The sequence below is a fragment of the Cervus elaphus genome, chromosome 16 (assembly GCF_910594005.1).
Source record: "Cervus elaphus chromosome 16, mCerEla1.1, whole genome shotgun sequence".
NCBI lineage: Eukaryota > Metazoa > Chordata > Mammalia > Artiodactyla > Cervidae > Cervus > Cervus elaphus.
Genome location: NC_057830.1, coordinates 44367122 through 44385239, shown reverse-complemented (window position 1 = coordinate 44385239; position 18118 = coordinate 44367122). Strand labels below are relative to the sequence as shown.

The following is an 18118-nucleotide window of genomic DNA, read 5'->3' as shown; positions in this document are numbered from 1 at the left end:
CTATTTACTTAATTTGGCTGTGTGGTTACTGCTCGGATTGGGAGTCAAGATGGCCCAGTTGAACCCCAGAATTCCACTTAAAGTCTTGAGTAAAACTCTACTTCTCATTCAATTTTCTCATCTGTCAAATTGCAGAAGAAATGTAGAGTTGTAAATAACAATAATAATCCGTTTAAAGTTAAAAAGTGCTATTAAAATCACTACAATAGGAAACCCAAGGATGGTTAGGCTGTCTGGTGAGAGCCTGTTGTCTGGCAGGAAGTAAGAAAGAGAAGCAAGATGGAGATTGCAGATACAGAGGCAGCATGCAAAACAGCAGCAGCTAGAAGCCCAACTCACCCCACCTGACTCTGGCTGACGCATCCGGGCCCACTTTTCCGGACCCCTGGAAGAGCTCATCTGCGGCTAAGCTATACAGTCGCTTGGCTGGAGGCAGTTGTTAAGAGCAGAGTTACCTCCCACCCGGCATTGCCCAGTTTTGTCTGGTCTGCATGGCTGGTCAAGCCAGTTAAAAGGAGGTAACAGGCTCCCTCCAGGGGCTCCCCTTGGAGAGAGAGACCCATCTCCTGGACTCTGAACTTGCATCTGGGAGCTATGACATTGCTGTTATGCTTCCTCTCTATAGGGAAGGTATAAATCTCTTCCTTAGGTTCAACTTCAAGGTCTCGTTCACAGCCACCTCTTACTCCCTCCTGGGGAACAGCTGCCATGTTCAAAGTTGTCCTGATGCAGTTTTCAACGTACTTGTCACTGATTTATGGGGGCTGGCTCCTCTTTAATCCTCATCACAAGTTTTATTTAGCCAGACCATTATTTAGTCATTTTGTTTATCCCCCATCACCCTGGCACCTTGCATGGATGAGACTTTTAATAATGCAGCAACTTAGCATGCATGCACATCCATATAAGGTGCCAGGGACATGAGGGATAAACTGGGCTAGGGTGGCATAGTGGTAAACAATCTGCCTGGTAACACAGGAGATGCAGGTTTGATCCCTGAGTTGGGAAGATCCCCTGGAAGAGAAAATGGCAACCCATTCCAGTATTCTTGCCTGGAAAATTCCACGGACAGAGGAGGCTGGTGGGTTACAATCCATGGGGTCATAAAATAGGCAGACACGACTGAGCACAAGCATGAAAGAACGCAACATGTGAGATTTTCAAACTTGGGCGATGATCTTTGAAAGAAAAATGAAAATCATCAAGGACCTCTGAGAAAGCATGTGAAATCCTGACACGAGGAATAACGGGGTGGTGCAAAGGGCATGGGAAAGGAGTCAGCGGACTCTGAACCATGTGACCTTGGGCAAATCACGGCCCAATGACCTCCCCAAACATGGGAGCAACTTACACTCCCAGCAGAACCGTGAGAGTGTCCATTTCAGAAGAGTGTTTTTTAAACTGCAGCAGCACAAAAATCTATTCAAAAGCCAGCTCAGTGACCCACCATGTAAATCGTCTAAAGATTTCCCAGGCAGTCGGAAAGATTTCCCAGGTTTGTTGGCCAGACCCCAGAAACACCTCATCGCTGCCCTGGAACCACTGCCCCCTGGGGGTTCCAACTGCAGGATTTTGAAACCTCAAATCTAGATCACACCTATCACCTCCTACTTGTATAATTATACTTCTCAGTCGAAGGACCTGGAGATAGAGTGCGTAGGCTGGCAGGGTGGGTGGAGGCTGGGTTTTCTTTAGGCTCCCAAACTACTGGAGGCAGGAACCAGGATGGAGGAGCCCAAGTTAGGCAGAAGCCCTGAAACAGCTGGCCCAGTAATACAGACAGGAAAATCAGAGGTCACGCCAGTCAAGTCTCCTTCAGCAGAAATCTGCTGCTGGGAAAAGTGCTCCCACCAAGAGTCTCTAATACCTCTTTTCTGTCCAGTTACTTTATTAAACACGCATTTCCTAAGGACTTCCTCCTAGAAGCCAAACACTACTCTGAACTGGGAATTGATGACACATCTCTGCCTCTAGGAACTTTGGAGGCTCTTCAGGAGCCTGTGGGTAAATGCCAGGAGAGCGAGGAATGACAGGAAGGCAGGTGACCCAGACTTAAAGAGAGAAGGGACACGTTGTTGGAGGAGTTGATCCTGTATGGTTAAAACCTGAAGCGCAAGCGGGGGCTAGTTGGGTGGAGGTAGAGGAAGAGAGCAAGAATATTTTGCACAGAAGATACATGTTCAAAAGTAGCAGAAGAATGTGCAAAGAGCCAGGGTCAGCGCCAAGCTGAGCTCAGACCCTTGCTCCTCCATTTCCTATCCTGGCAATGGGATTGAAGTCTCCGCCTCTAATAATCATACATACCCTGCGGGGCTCTGCTGAGAATTAAAGGAGATAATGAGCCAAAAGTACTGGGCACACAGGGTACTTAGTGAAGGGTATTAAATGTTGCTAAATATTTCCCATCACACTAGTCTGTAAGATGCGTAACCACTGGGTTGCCATCATCGGTTTATTCATCTTTGTAGACTCACTTTCAGGCCCAGAGCCTTGCCTTTTGTAGGCACGGAATGAATATTTTTTAAATGAATGTTGAAAAAGTGCAAAGGTGTATACCTATGTTTTCGGGATCAGAAAGCCATTTTTCCATAGCTAGAGCCCATCTATGTCTGTGGCCATATAGGCAGATGCACAGTTTCTCAAAATAGCTCAGCAAATTTTTCCCTCACATGGTCCCAATGCACTGGCTCTCCCCAAGCCACACTACCCAGCTGCACCCCTTCAACGGCAACTATACTGACACATATCCACTGGGACACACGGGCAGACAAGGGGCTCCTCCTATAGACAGACAGGAGCAGAAGCTGAACTATTAAAACAGGTTCTACTTGTGAAACACAGAGGCTGCCATCAACATTCAAAATCCCCACCATCTCTAATGTCCCATCCTCCCTCTAGCTCTCATGCTGGAACCTTCAAAGAGACACCCTTCTTTTCCAACCTGAGTTTCTTCTCATCACCAACAGATGAGTGTCCCCGGGTCATGTCCACCCAGCTGATCCCTCCTGCTTGGACTCCCACTTGTTATGCCTGACTTTGCTCCCATGAACTGTGGACCTCAGGAGTCTTGCTGCTCTGTGGCCTCACTTTTTTCACTGTCAGAACACAGAGAGTCAGCAATGCTTCATGCTCACCTGGTAGTTATGTCTCACGGGTAAAGGAGATAACAAATGAGATAACGTCTATGATGCACAGAAAACACCTCAAGAAGAAAGGCTCTGGATAAATACAAGGTGTAAACGCCACACCTGATTAGCGTGTATGCCTCTGTCCACAGTCTTCAACCATAGACTCCACTCTCCTCCACCCCTGAACATAAACACCCTTCCTACCTGTAATCGCTGTCTCTGCTACACATCTTCATGTGTGTACATATACCCACAGACTTCCAGCACATGTATTTCCCCCAACATGCCCAGGGAAAATTGTTTTTGAACTCAGAGGAAGCTCAGGTTACAAACGCTCTCTTGCCCCTACACACAGGCTCTCTTTCAGGACGCAGGAAGAAGTGCCAAGCAGACAGCTTATCTCTCAAGCAGGGCACCTCAGCTCCCACCAGGAGGCTGCAGGAGATCCTTACCTCCCACAGCTCCTGCCAAGGGCTCTCCAGGATGAGGTGCCTCCTTACTAGTTTGCCAGCACCCAAGACCAGAACAGAGGGGCAGCGAGGGGATGTGCTTAGAAGGCCAGAGGAAGGACCCAGACACTTCAGATGCTCAGCGCCCTAAGTACTCCTCATTCCTGGGAAATTAGGGCCCTGAAGTCAAGGAATCAGGAGCACTTTCCTGGGCATGACACAGTCGTGGGCAAGCAGACCGCCCAGGCCCTCCCCAATTAGTCCTTTTCACCTGGAGCGAGAGCTGCAAAGCCTGCAGTGGTTGGCGCATGTTGCTGCTGAGTTCTCTGCTCTAAGGGCTGGAGAAGCGTGTGGAAGGGCGTGTGTGTGTGTGTGTGTGTGTGTGTGTGTAGGGGAGTGGGGAGAGAGCGAGGGGCTGGCTGCTGTGGTGGGTGAGAGAAAGAAATGAATGTGATATGTGTGTAGGTGTGAGACTGTGTGTGTGTTGCTTTGGCTGAATGACTCCAGGCAGTGCTAAGTTGTTTCACTCTGTCTGACTCTGTGTGACCCCACGGACTGTAGCCCTCCAGGCTCCTCTGTCCGTGGGATTCTCCAGGCAAGGATACTGGAGTGGGTTGCCAAGCCCTCCTCCAGGGGATCTTCCTAATCCAGGGATGGAACCCGTGTCTCTTACCACTAACCTGCATTGGCAGGCAGGTTCTTTACCACTAGCCCCACCTGGGAAGCCCCAAGCAGGCAGGGGGCCACTTAAATACCCAGGTTCATCACCCGCCTTCTCTATCGATCTCAGCCTCTGTGACCTATTCCTTCAGTGGAACAATCTATACTTCCAACTGCACCCGCGTCCCTGCCACCAGTGCGGACACACACAGCCCATCTCCAAAGTTCCAGGCAGCAAAGTTCAGTGGCCCGGCCGCGGCTGTCAGACCCTGCTCGTACATCTCCCGCTTCCTCATTTCTGGACTTCGGTGTCACCCAACACCTCTGCCCCCGCAGACCAGACTCGGGACGGGGAGTGGATAAACCCGGTCTGTAGGAGACAAAGCCGGAAGGACGGGCGCACCCTCCTTTCTTCCAGGCGGGGACCAGACTCGCCGCACGCGCCCGGGCAGAGGGGAGACCCTGACAGTCACATGCGGAGACAAAGACACCTGGACAGACGCCGGCACAGACAGACAAAGACAGACTGACGCGCTGGCACGCCGCGGGGAGCGCAGTTTCCCCGGAGCCCGGCTCCCTCCTTGCGGACTGAGCGAGACCCCTGTCCACCTCACCTTGTCTGTCCCTGCGCCTGGGGCTGACTTCAGGGTTTGTTTGGTTTTTTTTTCTTTTCCAGTGTGTTTGGCGATGTGCTCGCGTCTCTCTTCTCGCGCTGGCCGGGCGGGTCCCGAGATTGCTCGCAGCTCCGGCTCGCTAGCTGAGGCGAGCAGAGTAACTTTCTACCTCGCTTCCCGCCCGGCGCCGCCCTTCTCCCGCCCGGCCGCCCGCCCGCTCGCTGGGTCCCTGAGCGCCGGCCCCAGCGCGGGTCCCGGAGCCTCGGGCGGGCGGGAGGGCAGGGCGGGGCGGGCGGGCCGGGGCGGGGTCGGCGCCGCTCATTGGCCGGGGCGGGGCGGGGCGGGGCGGGGCGGGGCCGGCGCCGGCGCCGCTCGTTGGCTGGGGCTGCCGGCGGCTCTTCCTAGCGGCTCGGCGGCCTTTGTTCCCAGCTGACAGCTGGGGTTGCCCTCGACCTCCAGCTCGCCTGCATCCGCCCCCCGCGCGGGGTCCCGACTCCCCCAGCTCTCCGATCTCACTTTCAGCAGATCCCTCCGGGTGCCCCGTCTGCTCGATCTTTTTCTCCCCCCTCTTTCACTTCCCCCATTCCTCGGTTTTGTCTTTTTCTTATTTCCCCCTTCTTTTCACCCCCTTCTTCTTACGTTTCATTTTCCCCAGCACCATCTCCCCACTTCAGTCTCTTGGATTTCTAGGTTCAAAGACGGCACCAGCAGCCTGGTAAGAGGCATTGGTTCGCCAGGACTGCAGGTTGGAACCTAGACCACTGGACTACCACTCCGAAAAGTTTAAGGTGAAAGTTGAGGACTGTTTATAGCTAGTAATCTTACCCAGTACCACTATCATTTTCTCTACCACCCACTTTCAGCTTCTAGCATTTGAGCCAGGAGGGAGCCCAAGTTTACAAGATTTGGTTGGACAAAGGGCCAGTTTATTGGGTTTCCAGGGGTTGCATGAGGCTGGGATCCTGAGGATGCGTGGAATCTAATTCATTAAAACCAGGCATGACCCTGCCCAGGGAGTGTCGAGGTGGGGTGTGGGGAGACTGAAGTGCCTGGCTTCTGATTATAAGTAGAATGAGGGAAGGTGGCCTGAAGGGAATCACACCATATTGTTTCTGCCATTTCTCCACCTGAGACCCTGTAGAGGATCCTCACCACCTCCAGTTCTTGACCCTAAAGACTCCATCTTTCAATTCTTGGCTTCCTGGGAGGCATCGAGGCATGAGGTTTAAGGGGTCAGTCAGATAAGCTCTGCTACTTAAATGTATGACCCTGAGTCACTGCCTTAAATTCCTTATATCCCAGTTCCTTCCTTTATAAAATTGGGATAACAATTCCCAGAATGTAAACTCCCTGAGAACAGGGGCTTTCTTTTTTGTTCATGAATGAACTTGATTCCTTTTGTTCACATATATCCCCAACACTCAGAACTTGGTACATAGTAGGCACTCAATAAATAATTGTTGAATGAATGAATTTCTTATTTATAGATTTGTTGTGAGGATTAAATAAGGATCCCAATATGTGGTAAGTATGGGTTTCCCAGGTGGTGCTAGTGGTAAAGAACACACCTGCCAATGCAGGAGACATAAGAGATGTGGGTTTGATCCCTGGGTTGAGAAGATCCCCCAGGAGGAAATGGCAACCCACCCCAGTATTCTTTTCATACTGTTCATGAGGTTCTCAAGGCAAGAATACTGAAGTGGTTTGCCATTGCCTTCTCCAGTGGACCACATTTTGTCAGAACTCTCCATTATGACCTGTCCATCTTGGGTGGCCCTTCACCCATGGCTCATGGTTTCATTGAGTTAGACAAGACTGTGGTCCATGTGCTCAGTTTGATTAGTTCTCTGTGATTGTGGTTTTCATTCTGTCTGCCCTCTGATAAGGATAAAAGGCTTATGTAAGCTTCCTGATGAGAGAGACTGACTGTGGGGGAAATTGGGTCTTGTTCAAGTATTCTTGCCTGGAGAATTCCACGGACAGAGGAGCCTGGTGGGCTACAGTCCATGGGGTCACAAAGAGTCAGACACCACTGAAGTCACTTAGCACACATGCAAGCACGTGGAAAGTACATATGTGTGCATGCTAAGTCGCTTCAGTGGTGTCTGACTCTGCGACCCTGTGGACTGTAGCCCACCAGGCTCCTCTGTCCATGGAATTCTCCAGGCAAGAATACTGAAGCAGGTTGCCATTCTCTTCTCCAGGGGATCTTCCTGACCCAGGGATTGAACCCACATCTCTTATGTCTCCTGCATTGGCAAAGAGGTTCTTTACCACTACTGCCATCTGGGAAGCCCTGAAAGTGCATATACATGGCAACTATTATAAATCTTGTGGTTGACACAAAGAAATTGTAGCATTGTTTATAACAGCTGCCATGAAAGTACATATACATAACAGCTATTATAAGTAATACTACAATTTCTTTGTGTCAACCCCAAGACTGGTTACTCAGTTTTCTCAGACAACACTTCTTACCCACCTTTGTATGTACTCATTCCTCATTGGAAAAGTCATTCTCTATTTGACAAAATTTAAGACCTAAAATGCATTCTAGGGTTTGATGTACAGCCCACTTAGGACTGAGTTAGACAAAGGGTCTGGGCAGAGCAGTGATGTGTGCGAGAGGTGAAATCCAGAAACAGTATGGAAGAATAGAAACCCCCGGTGCAGGGAAGCTTCAGAGATAAAGTGGGGTGTGTGGAGAATGGGGGCAGAAGTAAGGATGAAGAATGAGAGAGGAGAGCCATGATGGTACAGTGTGTGTGCGTGTGTGTGGTCATAAAAGCCTCAGGAATGTGGTCTCCTGAAGTACGAGGCCATAATTAGCTTCCTGATTCAGCTGTTGGGTATGGAAATGCAATGCCTGGGTGTGCCTGCCTCTGAAACCTCTGGTGGGGTTCTCACTGTGGCTCCTCTTCCTTTGTCTAGTGAAGGTGTATTCCCCTCCTAGGCCCTGGCTATCCCATTTAGCCCTCTGCCTCTCTTAGGCTCTCCCTTGCTTGAGGTGAGTCTAGAAAACTGGGTCACAAATTATGCTCTTATGAAATATTCCCTGCCATCTTCATCAACTCATTATCTGAGGTTCAAATGGCTTACTGTTCTAGCTTATTATTCTGTTACTCAGCTCTAGGACCTCAGATTGGCCACAGAGGACCAAGCCCATGGCCCAGTAACCCGACAGCTGGTCTGAGCTAGAAGCACATCTGCTTTTTTCAATGTACTTTCTCCTATCACAATTTAAATAACTGCCTGACTTCTTGTTTGTCTTCAACTCTCCTGTGAGTTTCTTGTTCAAAGCCCAACATCTTTCTTATTCGACATTGAATCCCTAGCACATTGTTAGTATGCAGCAAGCACTCAAAAAGTACTTAAATAAATTCTATGGTGGAAGGCAGGATGATGTTGCAGAGAGAGGAATGAACTCATATACAAAAGATTCACATCTAGTCCCGCTTTTTCAAACTTGTTGTCACCCTATTGAGACTCAGTTTGCTCATCAGTAAAATGGGCCTAATAATATTTGCCCTGTCTGTGGCAGTGATGCAAATATGAAAAGGATTATTGAAATCAAAGTGGTAAGAAAAGTAAAAAAAATGTTAAATAACAGTTTAATGTTATTTTGAGTCTAAAAATGCAGGGCTTTGTATTGGGAGGTAAGAAAGGATGACTGTACTTAACTTAGGCTGGGTAATCTCTGAAAGCAGGTGAGAAAATATTATCATGCTAGATCATGTGGTGCTAGTGGTAAAGAACTCACCTGTCAGTGCAGGAGACATAAGAGACATGGGTTTGATTTCTGGGTTGGGAAGATCCCCTAGAGAAGGTCATGGCAACTCACTCCAGTATTCTTGCCTGGAGAATTCCATGGACAGAGGAGCCTGGCAAGCTACAGTCCATGAGGTTGCAAAGAGTTGGATACGAATGAAGTGAGTTAGCATGCAGCAGAGCACTGAGAAAAGCTTTAATGGATCAACAGGCTTCCACTACTCCATCTATCTTCCAGCTAGCCTAGGGAAGCAGGGGTAGGTTGGCTTTCCTGCAGGCAAAGCCAATGCCTCCTGATCTTAGAAAATGCCCAACCAATGTCCTGTCTCCCTCCAGGATGTGAAGCTCTTAGAACCAGAATTTACATTTCTTACTTGTACATCTCCGGGCACCTTACATCTTGCATCTCTGGATATCACTAAACTCCTGTGCTTTGAGAGGGTCACCTCTTCCTTGACTTCTCTACCTGTTAAGAAAACAAGTTAGATAAAATGCAAATAGTGTTTGTCCTTTCCTAGAAAGTACTACATGACTTCCAGAAACTGTTTAGCATTATTGTTATCACCATCATTATCATCGGTGACATTATTATCTGACATTATTATATTATTATTCTGAATTCTTAACCTATATTCCCATTCAGGAAACCAGGGAAGTTGTGGAGGGAACAAAGACTCCTTCAGGCCCTGGAGAGAATGTGCTGACCTCAGAATTCCTATCCTGGGATGACTCATCTCCATTAAGATGTTCAAGTCACCTTAGGAAATATGTCCACCCCATTCTTTCACCTAAAGGAAAACCGAGTCAAAGAGCAAGATAAGAGGTTGGCCCAGCTTCACTGGGACACCAGGGTGGTAAGGCATGGCTCCTGTGCCTGCCTCAGCAACTGCGTGGCTGATCCAGTGCCAGATGCGCTTTGGTTTGGGCAGTGGAGACCACAGGCAGGCAGCCTTCCCCTGAGCAGAGAACAGTAAAGCGGTCACCTCAGGTAAAGCAAAGGGTTCGAATGGCATTCATGCATTTTAAGTTGCTTCAGTAGTGTCCAACTTTTTGTGACCCTATGACTGTAGCCTGCACGTCTCCTCTGTCCACAGGATTCTCCGAGAAAGAATACTGGAGTGGGTTGCCATGCCCTCCTACAGGGGATCTTACTGACCCAGGGTTCAAACCCACAGCTCTGGCATCGCTGTGGATTCTTTACTGCTGAGCCACCGGGGAAGCCCGTTCAAACGGCACTAACTAGCTTTAGTGTGAAGAGGATTTGTCCAGCCACCAGCCAGCAAAACTCACAAGATAACTGTTTAGCAAATACTTCAATGTAAATCAAGGTTAAACTAGATTATGAAAAAACTGAGAAGAAAATATTCTGACTTGATTCCTCCTATCCCAACACCATTTTCAATAGGAGATGGTCGGCTATTTCTCATTCAGCATCCTTGCTTTGAGAGGTTCTGGACTATATCACCTGCTAGGGAATCTGTCTTCCAGGGTTTGGACTAGTTTGTCTAAAAGTCTGAAGCAGGCAGATGTTTCCACTTTGTTTCTCCTTACAGTATTAGGAAAGCTTGAATCAAACTGGGTTAAACAAAAGGAAAAAAAATACTCAGGAATGAATAAGTGAAGAGATCAGCTCCCAGGTTAGTGCATGCCATGGATTCACAATATCATCAGAGATCAGGTCTCCATTTCCTGGTTTGGTATCTTCAGAGTAAGTGCTTTGCCCTCAGAATGATTGTTTAGGACTACAGGCTGGATCCTTCAGTCCCACTGGCACACCCAAAATCCAGCAATAGTTTGAGGATTCAAGTACCTTTGTTTCTGCATCTCTTTCCTAGGATCAAGAAAACCTTTCCTGAAAGGTGAGAGAAGTCTTTCCTGCTGACACTGAACAAGCTTAGCCACATCAGCAAGCAGTCATTGGCAAATCCAATGAGATTATTTTGATTGGCTTTTACCAAGGGATTGGAAGTGGAATAGATATCGGGACATAGCTGTATCTCTTGCCTTCAAGGGAGAAGGGGGAAACTTGTGGTGAGAACTGACAATCATTGCTTGTCTATTTCATTCCTCTACTCGGCTGGGCATCTTATATACATTATCTTACTTAGTTGTAGAAATCATTATTATTTCTATTTTCCAAGTGAAGAAACTGTAGCTTAGAGTGGCTAAGTAACTTGCCCCAAAGTGTAAGTGAAAGTGAAGGTGTTTGTCAGTCAGTCATATCCAACTCTTTGCGACCTCATGCACTGTAGCGCGCCAGGCTCCTCTGTCCATGGGATTTTCCAGGCAAGAATCCTGGAGTGGGTAGCCATTTCCTTCTCCACGGGATCTTCCCAACCCAGGGACTGAATCTAGGTCTCCTGCATTGCAGACGGATTATTTACCACGGAGCCACCAAGGAAGCCCTCAGCCATCAAGTTTAAATTTCTTTCTTAGCATCTCTGCAGTGTGCCTCTCTCTTACCTGTGCATTCCTTTTCTTCCCTCCTCCCAACAGATATGTCTTTTTACTTCCACACAACTTCCCCACCTCCATCAAGGCCACCACCATGCCCCTGCCTCCCTTCAGGGCAGAATGGAAGTGTCTTTCAAGGCCCTCCCCAAGCCCTGACCCTGCCCTCCTGCATCCCATACTCCCACTCCATAATTGGAAGTCCTGTCAAATTGCGTCATGTCCGTGTCCTGCTCTGCTTTCCTTCTTGCACACTTTGTTACTTGTGCTTTCTTGTTTTAGGTGAATGCACCTTATTTTCCTACTAGATTTTTCAGTGGCCAGCTCCATGCTTAGTCCATGAGAGGGCCTTCCACAAATACTTAATGACTAAGTGAGGGCAGGGACCAACTCTTACTTCTCTATCTCCCTCGTAACACTCAGCCTGCTGCTGCCCATGGGTGGTGACTAATGGACTAATTGGCTTTGGGCTGATTCCTCCCCAGGGCTGAGGAACGACAGGCAGACAAAGAAGCTGGCATGACCTTTGAGAGTACTGAGGGAGGCCTTCGGTAAATGGGCCCCGTCAAGCCCACATTTGCTTGCAGCCCTCAACTCATTTAAGCAAATAGAGCATATGAGACCGTGACTTCTGGGAAATCATTTAGTTCCCCTATGGAGCATGTTGCCAGGCTCATTTCCTGTGTCCAGGGGGGAGAAAAAAAAAAAAGCAGAGAGGCTTTTGAGACCCTGTGTGCTGAAATAGAATTTACACATTTACTTAGCTGTTTCTGAAGAAGCAGTTCAGGGAGGCCCAGACTGAAAGGCTGATGCTGTCCCCTAAGAGTTGGTGACATCAAGACGGTCACCTGGGACCTGCCCTGGACTTGAGCTCCTGCTGGCCTGCCTGGCGTTCTTCTTTTTTGGGTGTGTGTGGGGGTTGGGGGGTGTGTGTACTGGATCTTTGTTTACTGTGTATGTGGGTTTTTCATTGTGGCATGTGGGCTTTTCTAGTTGTGTCATTTAGCTGCCCTGTGGCATGTGGGATCTTAGTTACTCAACCAGGGATCAAGCCCAGGCCCCTGCACTGGGAGATGGAGTCTTAGCCACTGGACCATCAGAGAAGTCCCCTGCCTGGCTTTCTAACTGAATCCTCCAGGTTACTCCACTCCTCAAGTAGTATTGCCATTCTTCCCTCCCATCTTCTGGGACTAACCTCACTGCCTTTACTTTGTGTATCGATTTCTCTAGGTGTTCACCCTATATTTTGTCTTTATTCCCAGACTCACTGTATTTGATCCATGCTGACCATTCCTTTTGCTTTCATTCCCAGAATGATTGAGAAGGCCTCCATCTCACCAGCTCCAGAAATAGAGGAGGACAGAAAGGGGGCCGAGAAGGGAAGGTGGCAAGTGGCTATACGAGGTGATCTCTGAGGTCGCTTCTGGCATTTTCTGACTCTTTTTACCTAAGGTGGCTGGGAGCAGCAAAAAAGGACAGCTGCAGGTGCTGTGTGAGCACTTTGGCAAGAAGAGGCTCTTGGTGATCTTGAACTAATTTTTCCTGTGAAAGAGCCTCAGTTTGCTTGAAGTTCCCTATTACACCTGCCTTACAGAGTCGCCTTGAGTGTTTAATGCATCAACACCTCTGACGTGCTGAGCCCAGCATCCCACGTACAGGGAAACCTCTCAGTTGCTGTTGCTCTCTGTGCCACCTATCCGCCCCCCATCAGAAACCCAGGGCCTTTTCTACCCTATTTCTTCCAATTAAAAGCATCCTCATGATTTGGCCCAAAACCCATTCAGTATGGTGAAGTAGAAAAGAGAACAACATTTTTAAAAATTTATTATTTGTGGTTTTTGGCTGTGCTGGATCTTTGTGGCTGCACTGGCTTTCTCTAATTGCAGAGACCAAGGGCTACTCCTCATCGTGGGCGCGGGCTTCTCATTACAGTGGCTTCTCGTTGCAGAGCACAGGCTCCAGGGTGAGTGGGCTTCAGCAGTTCTGGTGCACAGGCTTAGCTGCTCTGAGGCATTTGAGATCTTCCTGGTTCAGGGATTGAACCTGTGTCCCCTGCATTGGCCGGTGGATTTGTATCCACTGCACCATCAGGGAAGTTCCGAGAACAGCATTTTGAGTCTATCGATTGCAATTGGAGCCTTGAGTTTGAATCAGACTCTGTCCTCAGTCCCTATGTGATCTCGGCCAAGTCTCTTGCTCCCATGTCCTCTGCTTCTGGAACTTTTGAGTGATTTTAACACTATAATCCCACAGAGAGGGATGCAAGAAAAACTACAGGTGATTAAAATAATATCTACACTACTTCCCTGGTGGGCCTATGATTAAGATCTGCTTTGGGGTGGGGCGGGTTCGATCCTTGGTCAGGGAAGTTCCATAGGCCTCAAGGTGTGGCCAAAACAAACAGCTACAATTCTGTGGGTTCTGTAATTGTTTTTTTTTTTTTTTTAATTGATTTTTTTGGTCTTAGTTGCAGCACACAACCAACCCAGGTTGGTGCTAGCGGTAAAGATCCCACCTGCCAATGCAGGAGATGTAAGAGAGGAGGGTTTGGTCCCTGTATCAGGAAGGTCCTCTGGAGGCGGGCACAGCAACCCACTCCAGTACTCTTGCCTGGAGAATCCCATGGACAGAGACTGGCGGGCTACAGTCCATGTGGGTCACAAAGACTGGGACAAGGCTGAAGCGACTGACCACGCAGCGCACATCTTCCCCACGTCTTGCAGGATCCCTCCTTGTGGCACATGGACTCTCTAGTTGCCGAATCTGGGCTCCAGGCCTGCAGGCTCAGTTGTTCTGCGTCATGCGGGATCTTAGTTCCCCGACCAGGGGTGGAAGCCATATCCCCTGCTCTACAAGGTGGCTTCTCAGCCACTGGGCCGCCAGGGACGTCCCCATGACACGAAAGAGCCCTTCACACCAGGGTGAACATGACTCGTCCTCCACAGCTCAGGGCCGCTCCCTTTCTGCTCCACTGCTGCCCACCCCTTCCCTAAGTTCTGAATTTTCTCTCAGAAGATAATCAGTCTCAGGGAATGCAGCAGAGGGCACCTCCTGGCACAAGCGGTGGGTGGACGACACTCATCTGTCCTCGAGCTCCATGAAGCGAGGTTCTGAGCAGAGAGCTGTGATGCCCAGTGGGAAAGAAGTCGCTGGAAGTTAGGAGGGCAGCCCAGGGAATGGGTCCAAAATGGCAGCTTGCAAGGAAGTAACCGGCTGCGGCTCTGGAACCTCACAGAGCAGTGTTTAGAATGTTCTCTCTCATTAATCCTATTTAAAGCCTGGCTGCTGGGAGGGGAGGGGGAATCCTGTTTCAACTAGCAGTGCTGAGGTTCCCCGCCACCCCCGCACCACCCCACCCCACCCCACCACCCTGCAGTGGGAGGGGAAGAGGGTTCAATGGGGCCACCCTGCAGGCATCTCAGCCTCTCAGAGGAGCGTCTCCAGCTTCCCCTCCCTGGAGACCTGCATTTTATTGGCCTGCCCCTGGACCTAATCTGTGTGGAGGGAGCAGCTGCTTGCCAAGAAGGCGGGAGGTGTGGACTGGCAGGCTGCCGCGCTGGTGATGAAGGGGTGCTGGAGAAGGTGAGGAGCCCTGCACTGAGGTGCAGAGGGAGGAAAAGACAGTGGGGGCTCTTGTCCAAGAGGGCTTTCTGGGAAAGTCCCGCTACCTCTGGCATGGGGAAGTCTCACTGGTTTAAAAGCTAAGAACAAACATTCCCAGCGTCGAAAGGCCAGGTCTAGGGAAAGGGGGCCTCCCTGGCCTTGACAGGAAAAGTGTGAGTGAACCTACCGTTTATACTGCAGGATGAGTGGCTGCCAGGATGGGAGGGGAGTCTGGGGGAGAATAGATCCATGTATGCTGCGCTGTGCTCAGCCACTCAGCCACGTCTGACTCTTAAAGACCCCGTGGACTACAGTCCACCAGGCTCCTCTGTCCACGGAACTCTCCAGGCAAGAAGACTGGAATGAGTAGCCAGTCCCTTCTTCAGGGGATCTTCCCAACCCAGGGATCGCACCCGGATCTCCTGTACTGCAAGTACATTCTTCACTGTCTGAGCCAGCAGGGAAGCCCCAGATACATGTGTATGTGTGACTCAGTCCCTTTGCTCCTGTCCAGCCACAACATTGTTAATCAGCTATCCTCCAACATAAAACAAAAGTTAAAAAAAAAAAAAAAATAGTGCAGAGTCAGCCTTTTGCAGAGAGAGAGAATAATGGACAGTGTTTACCTCTGTGGTATTATTTCTGGGAGACCAAAAAGAGCCTTTCCAAATAAATCCCTGTAAATGTGAGTCAATCCTTGAGATTTATTTATGAACAAAATAGCATCTTCTAGTGTTGTTTTCCAAAGGCCAGAGTTCATGAGTATCTCTGTCTAGCTGCATGACCATGAATATCATTTCACCTCAGCTGATTACCTTTAAAGTGGAGAGATTCCCCCTCCTCCCACTCAGCCCTGCCCCCCACTCCCATCTGACACACATCTCACTGAGTTATTACCAAGACCAAATCAGGTGACAGTGTGAAAGTGCTTTTGAGTTGAAAGTCACTGTCTACACTTGGAGGGCGCAGCTCTAACTCAGCTTCCTCCCGTCTCAGGGAGACTGTAAGCCCCTCACTGGTGCCTGTTGCCCAGTATTCCGATCAGCTGTAAGAACCAAACACTGAAATTTCACAACAGAGACACGCCTGCTCTCCTGGTTACATCCTCTTGTTCTGAGACACTTTCTTTGCTTGGGGCTCCCTTGGGTTGTCTGAGAAGGTGCAATGAAAAAGCCTTTCCTAGCAAGATTGGTCAGGATTGAAAAGTCTGCATGCCACGATCCTAAGAGTGGATTGGGAGTACAGTCAACCGATGGGAAAGGCAAAGTCATTGAAAAGTGTCTGAAGATACAGGAGTAAGAGAACTGGGCCAACAGGAAGCCAGATTTGTAGGTTTAGGTCTAGCCCTGGTAGGATCAAGGTCCTGTATCGTTGTTGTTTAGTCTCAAAGTCAGGTTCACGTCTTTTGCAACTCCATGGACTGTAGCCCACCAGGCTCCTCTGTCCATGGTATTCTCCAGGCAAATAGACTGGAGTGGGTTGCCATTTCCTTCTCCAGGGGATCTTCTTGGCCCAGGGACCGAACCCGGGCCTCCTGCATTACAGGTGGATTCTCTACCACTGAGCCACCAGGGAAGCCCAAGGCACTTTACAAAGGCATTTAATTGTTTTGTACCTTAGTTTTCCTTCTCAATGTAATAGGAATAATAAAACCTATCTTGTGTTCCCATTTAGCTTGCATGAAGGTTACAGGGAATTGTGAATGAAAGGCTGCAAAGGTATGGTTATTTGGGATTGTCAGGCTGCCCTTGATAAATGCCCATTTGGCGGTGCTGTTGCTATCTTGAAGAACAGTCAACTTCACTACGATTTGTTAAATTCCCACCATGGCAGGCACATTCTCGTTGCCTTGAAAGCAGTAAAGCAGTGGGGTAGAATATGCTATTTTTAGCACTTAAAACTGAAAAGCAAAAAAAAAAAATCAATGTGCCCATAAAGGGATAATTTAACAGGATTGTGCTCATGAGGGAAGAGAAGACATTATGTATTAACTTCCACCCAAGTGGAACTTGACATTTATGTAGCAAGTGAAATCACCACAACTAAAAAAACAAATTAACAGCCCTGTTATCACCAGGCAGGGAGACAGAGAGAAGTGCAAACTATCTCTGAGATGTCTAGGGGGATTTGAGGAAAAACACCCTTGTTTTAGATTGACAGAATCTTGGCCCAGGCATCAGATGTGGGCCTTCAAGATTTCCTTTTTCTCAGCAGAGCAGAGACTTAATCTATTTGTAGAGCACTTCATACTTTTGAACTTCAAACATTCTCTTGTTTGATCTTTGCCAAACTTTTAATGTAGGAAGGGTAGGTATGATTTTTTAAAAAGCACATTGAAGTAGAGTTGACTTACAGCCTCCTGTTGATTTCTGCTGCTGCTGCTCAGTCGCCCAGTTGTGTCCGACTCTTTTCGACCCTAAGGACTGCAGCATGCCAGGCTTCGCTTTTACTTCACCATCTCCCAAAGTTTGCCCAAGTTCATGTCCTTTGTATTGGTGATGCTATCCAACCATCTCATCCTCTTGATGCCCCTTTCTCCTTCTGCCCTCAATCAGGGACTTTTCCCTCAATCAGGGACCTTTCCCAGCAGCGGGGACTTTTTCCAATGAGCTACTTGTTCGCATCAGGTGACCAAAATACTGGAGTTTCAACTTCAGCATCAGTCCTTCTGCTGTACAGCACAGTAATTCCACTTGTACATATGTATACATATGTATATGTATATATGTATATGTATATATGTGTGTATATATGTATACACATATGTATACATGTATGCATATGTATACATATGTATATGTATATATGTTGTATATATGTACACATATGTATATATATGTATACATATGTGTATGTGTATATGTATGCATACACATATATAAACATATATACATATGTGTATACATGTACAAGTGAATTACTATGCTATATATATGTACACATATGTACATATTCTTTTCATATTCTCTTCCATTCATATTCTTTTCCGTTATGGGTTATCACAGGATATCGAATATAGTTTCCTGTGCTATATAGTAAAACTTTGTTGTTTGTCCACCTTATATATATGAGTTTGTATCTGCTAATCTCAAACTCTCAATCCATCCCTCTCCCACCTCCACCCTCCTTGGCAACCACAAGACTGTTCTCTATGTTTGTGAGTCTGTTTCTGTTTAATAGTATGTTCCTTTGTGTTGTATTTTAGATCCCACATATAAGTGATATCATATGATATTTGTCTTTCTCTTTCATACTTACTTCACTTAGTGTGATAATCTCTGCATCCATCCATGTTGCTTCACATGGCATCATTTCATTGTTTTTTATGTCAAGTCAGTCATCTCAACAAGGATCCCTGAATCCTTTTACTGGAGAATGGTAAACCAGCATTTGCTCTAATCTGCTCATTGTTTTGAAATTGGAATGTCATTGCCTTTAGGCACTG

The 18118-nt window shown here is 48.0% G+C and overlaps 1 protein-coding gene across 3 annotated transcripts in view; it reads right to left on the bottom strand.

Moving 5' to 3' along the window:
- The window catches only part of LZTS1 (leucine zipper tumor suppressor 1), a 65884-nt gene extending 60762 nt beyond the window's left edge, over positions 1-5122 (bottom strand). For all 3 annotated transcript variants that reach the window (XM_043927642.1, XM_043927644.1, XM_043927643.1), the window contains exon 1: positions 4852-5122. The gene's annotated coding sequence lies outside the window, so the exon portion shown is untranslated. The remainder of the gene's footprint in view (positions 1-4851) is intronic.
- Positions 5123-18118: the final 12996 nt, after the last annotated feature.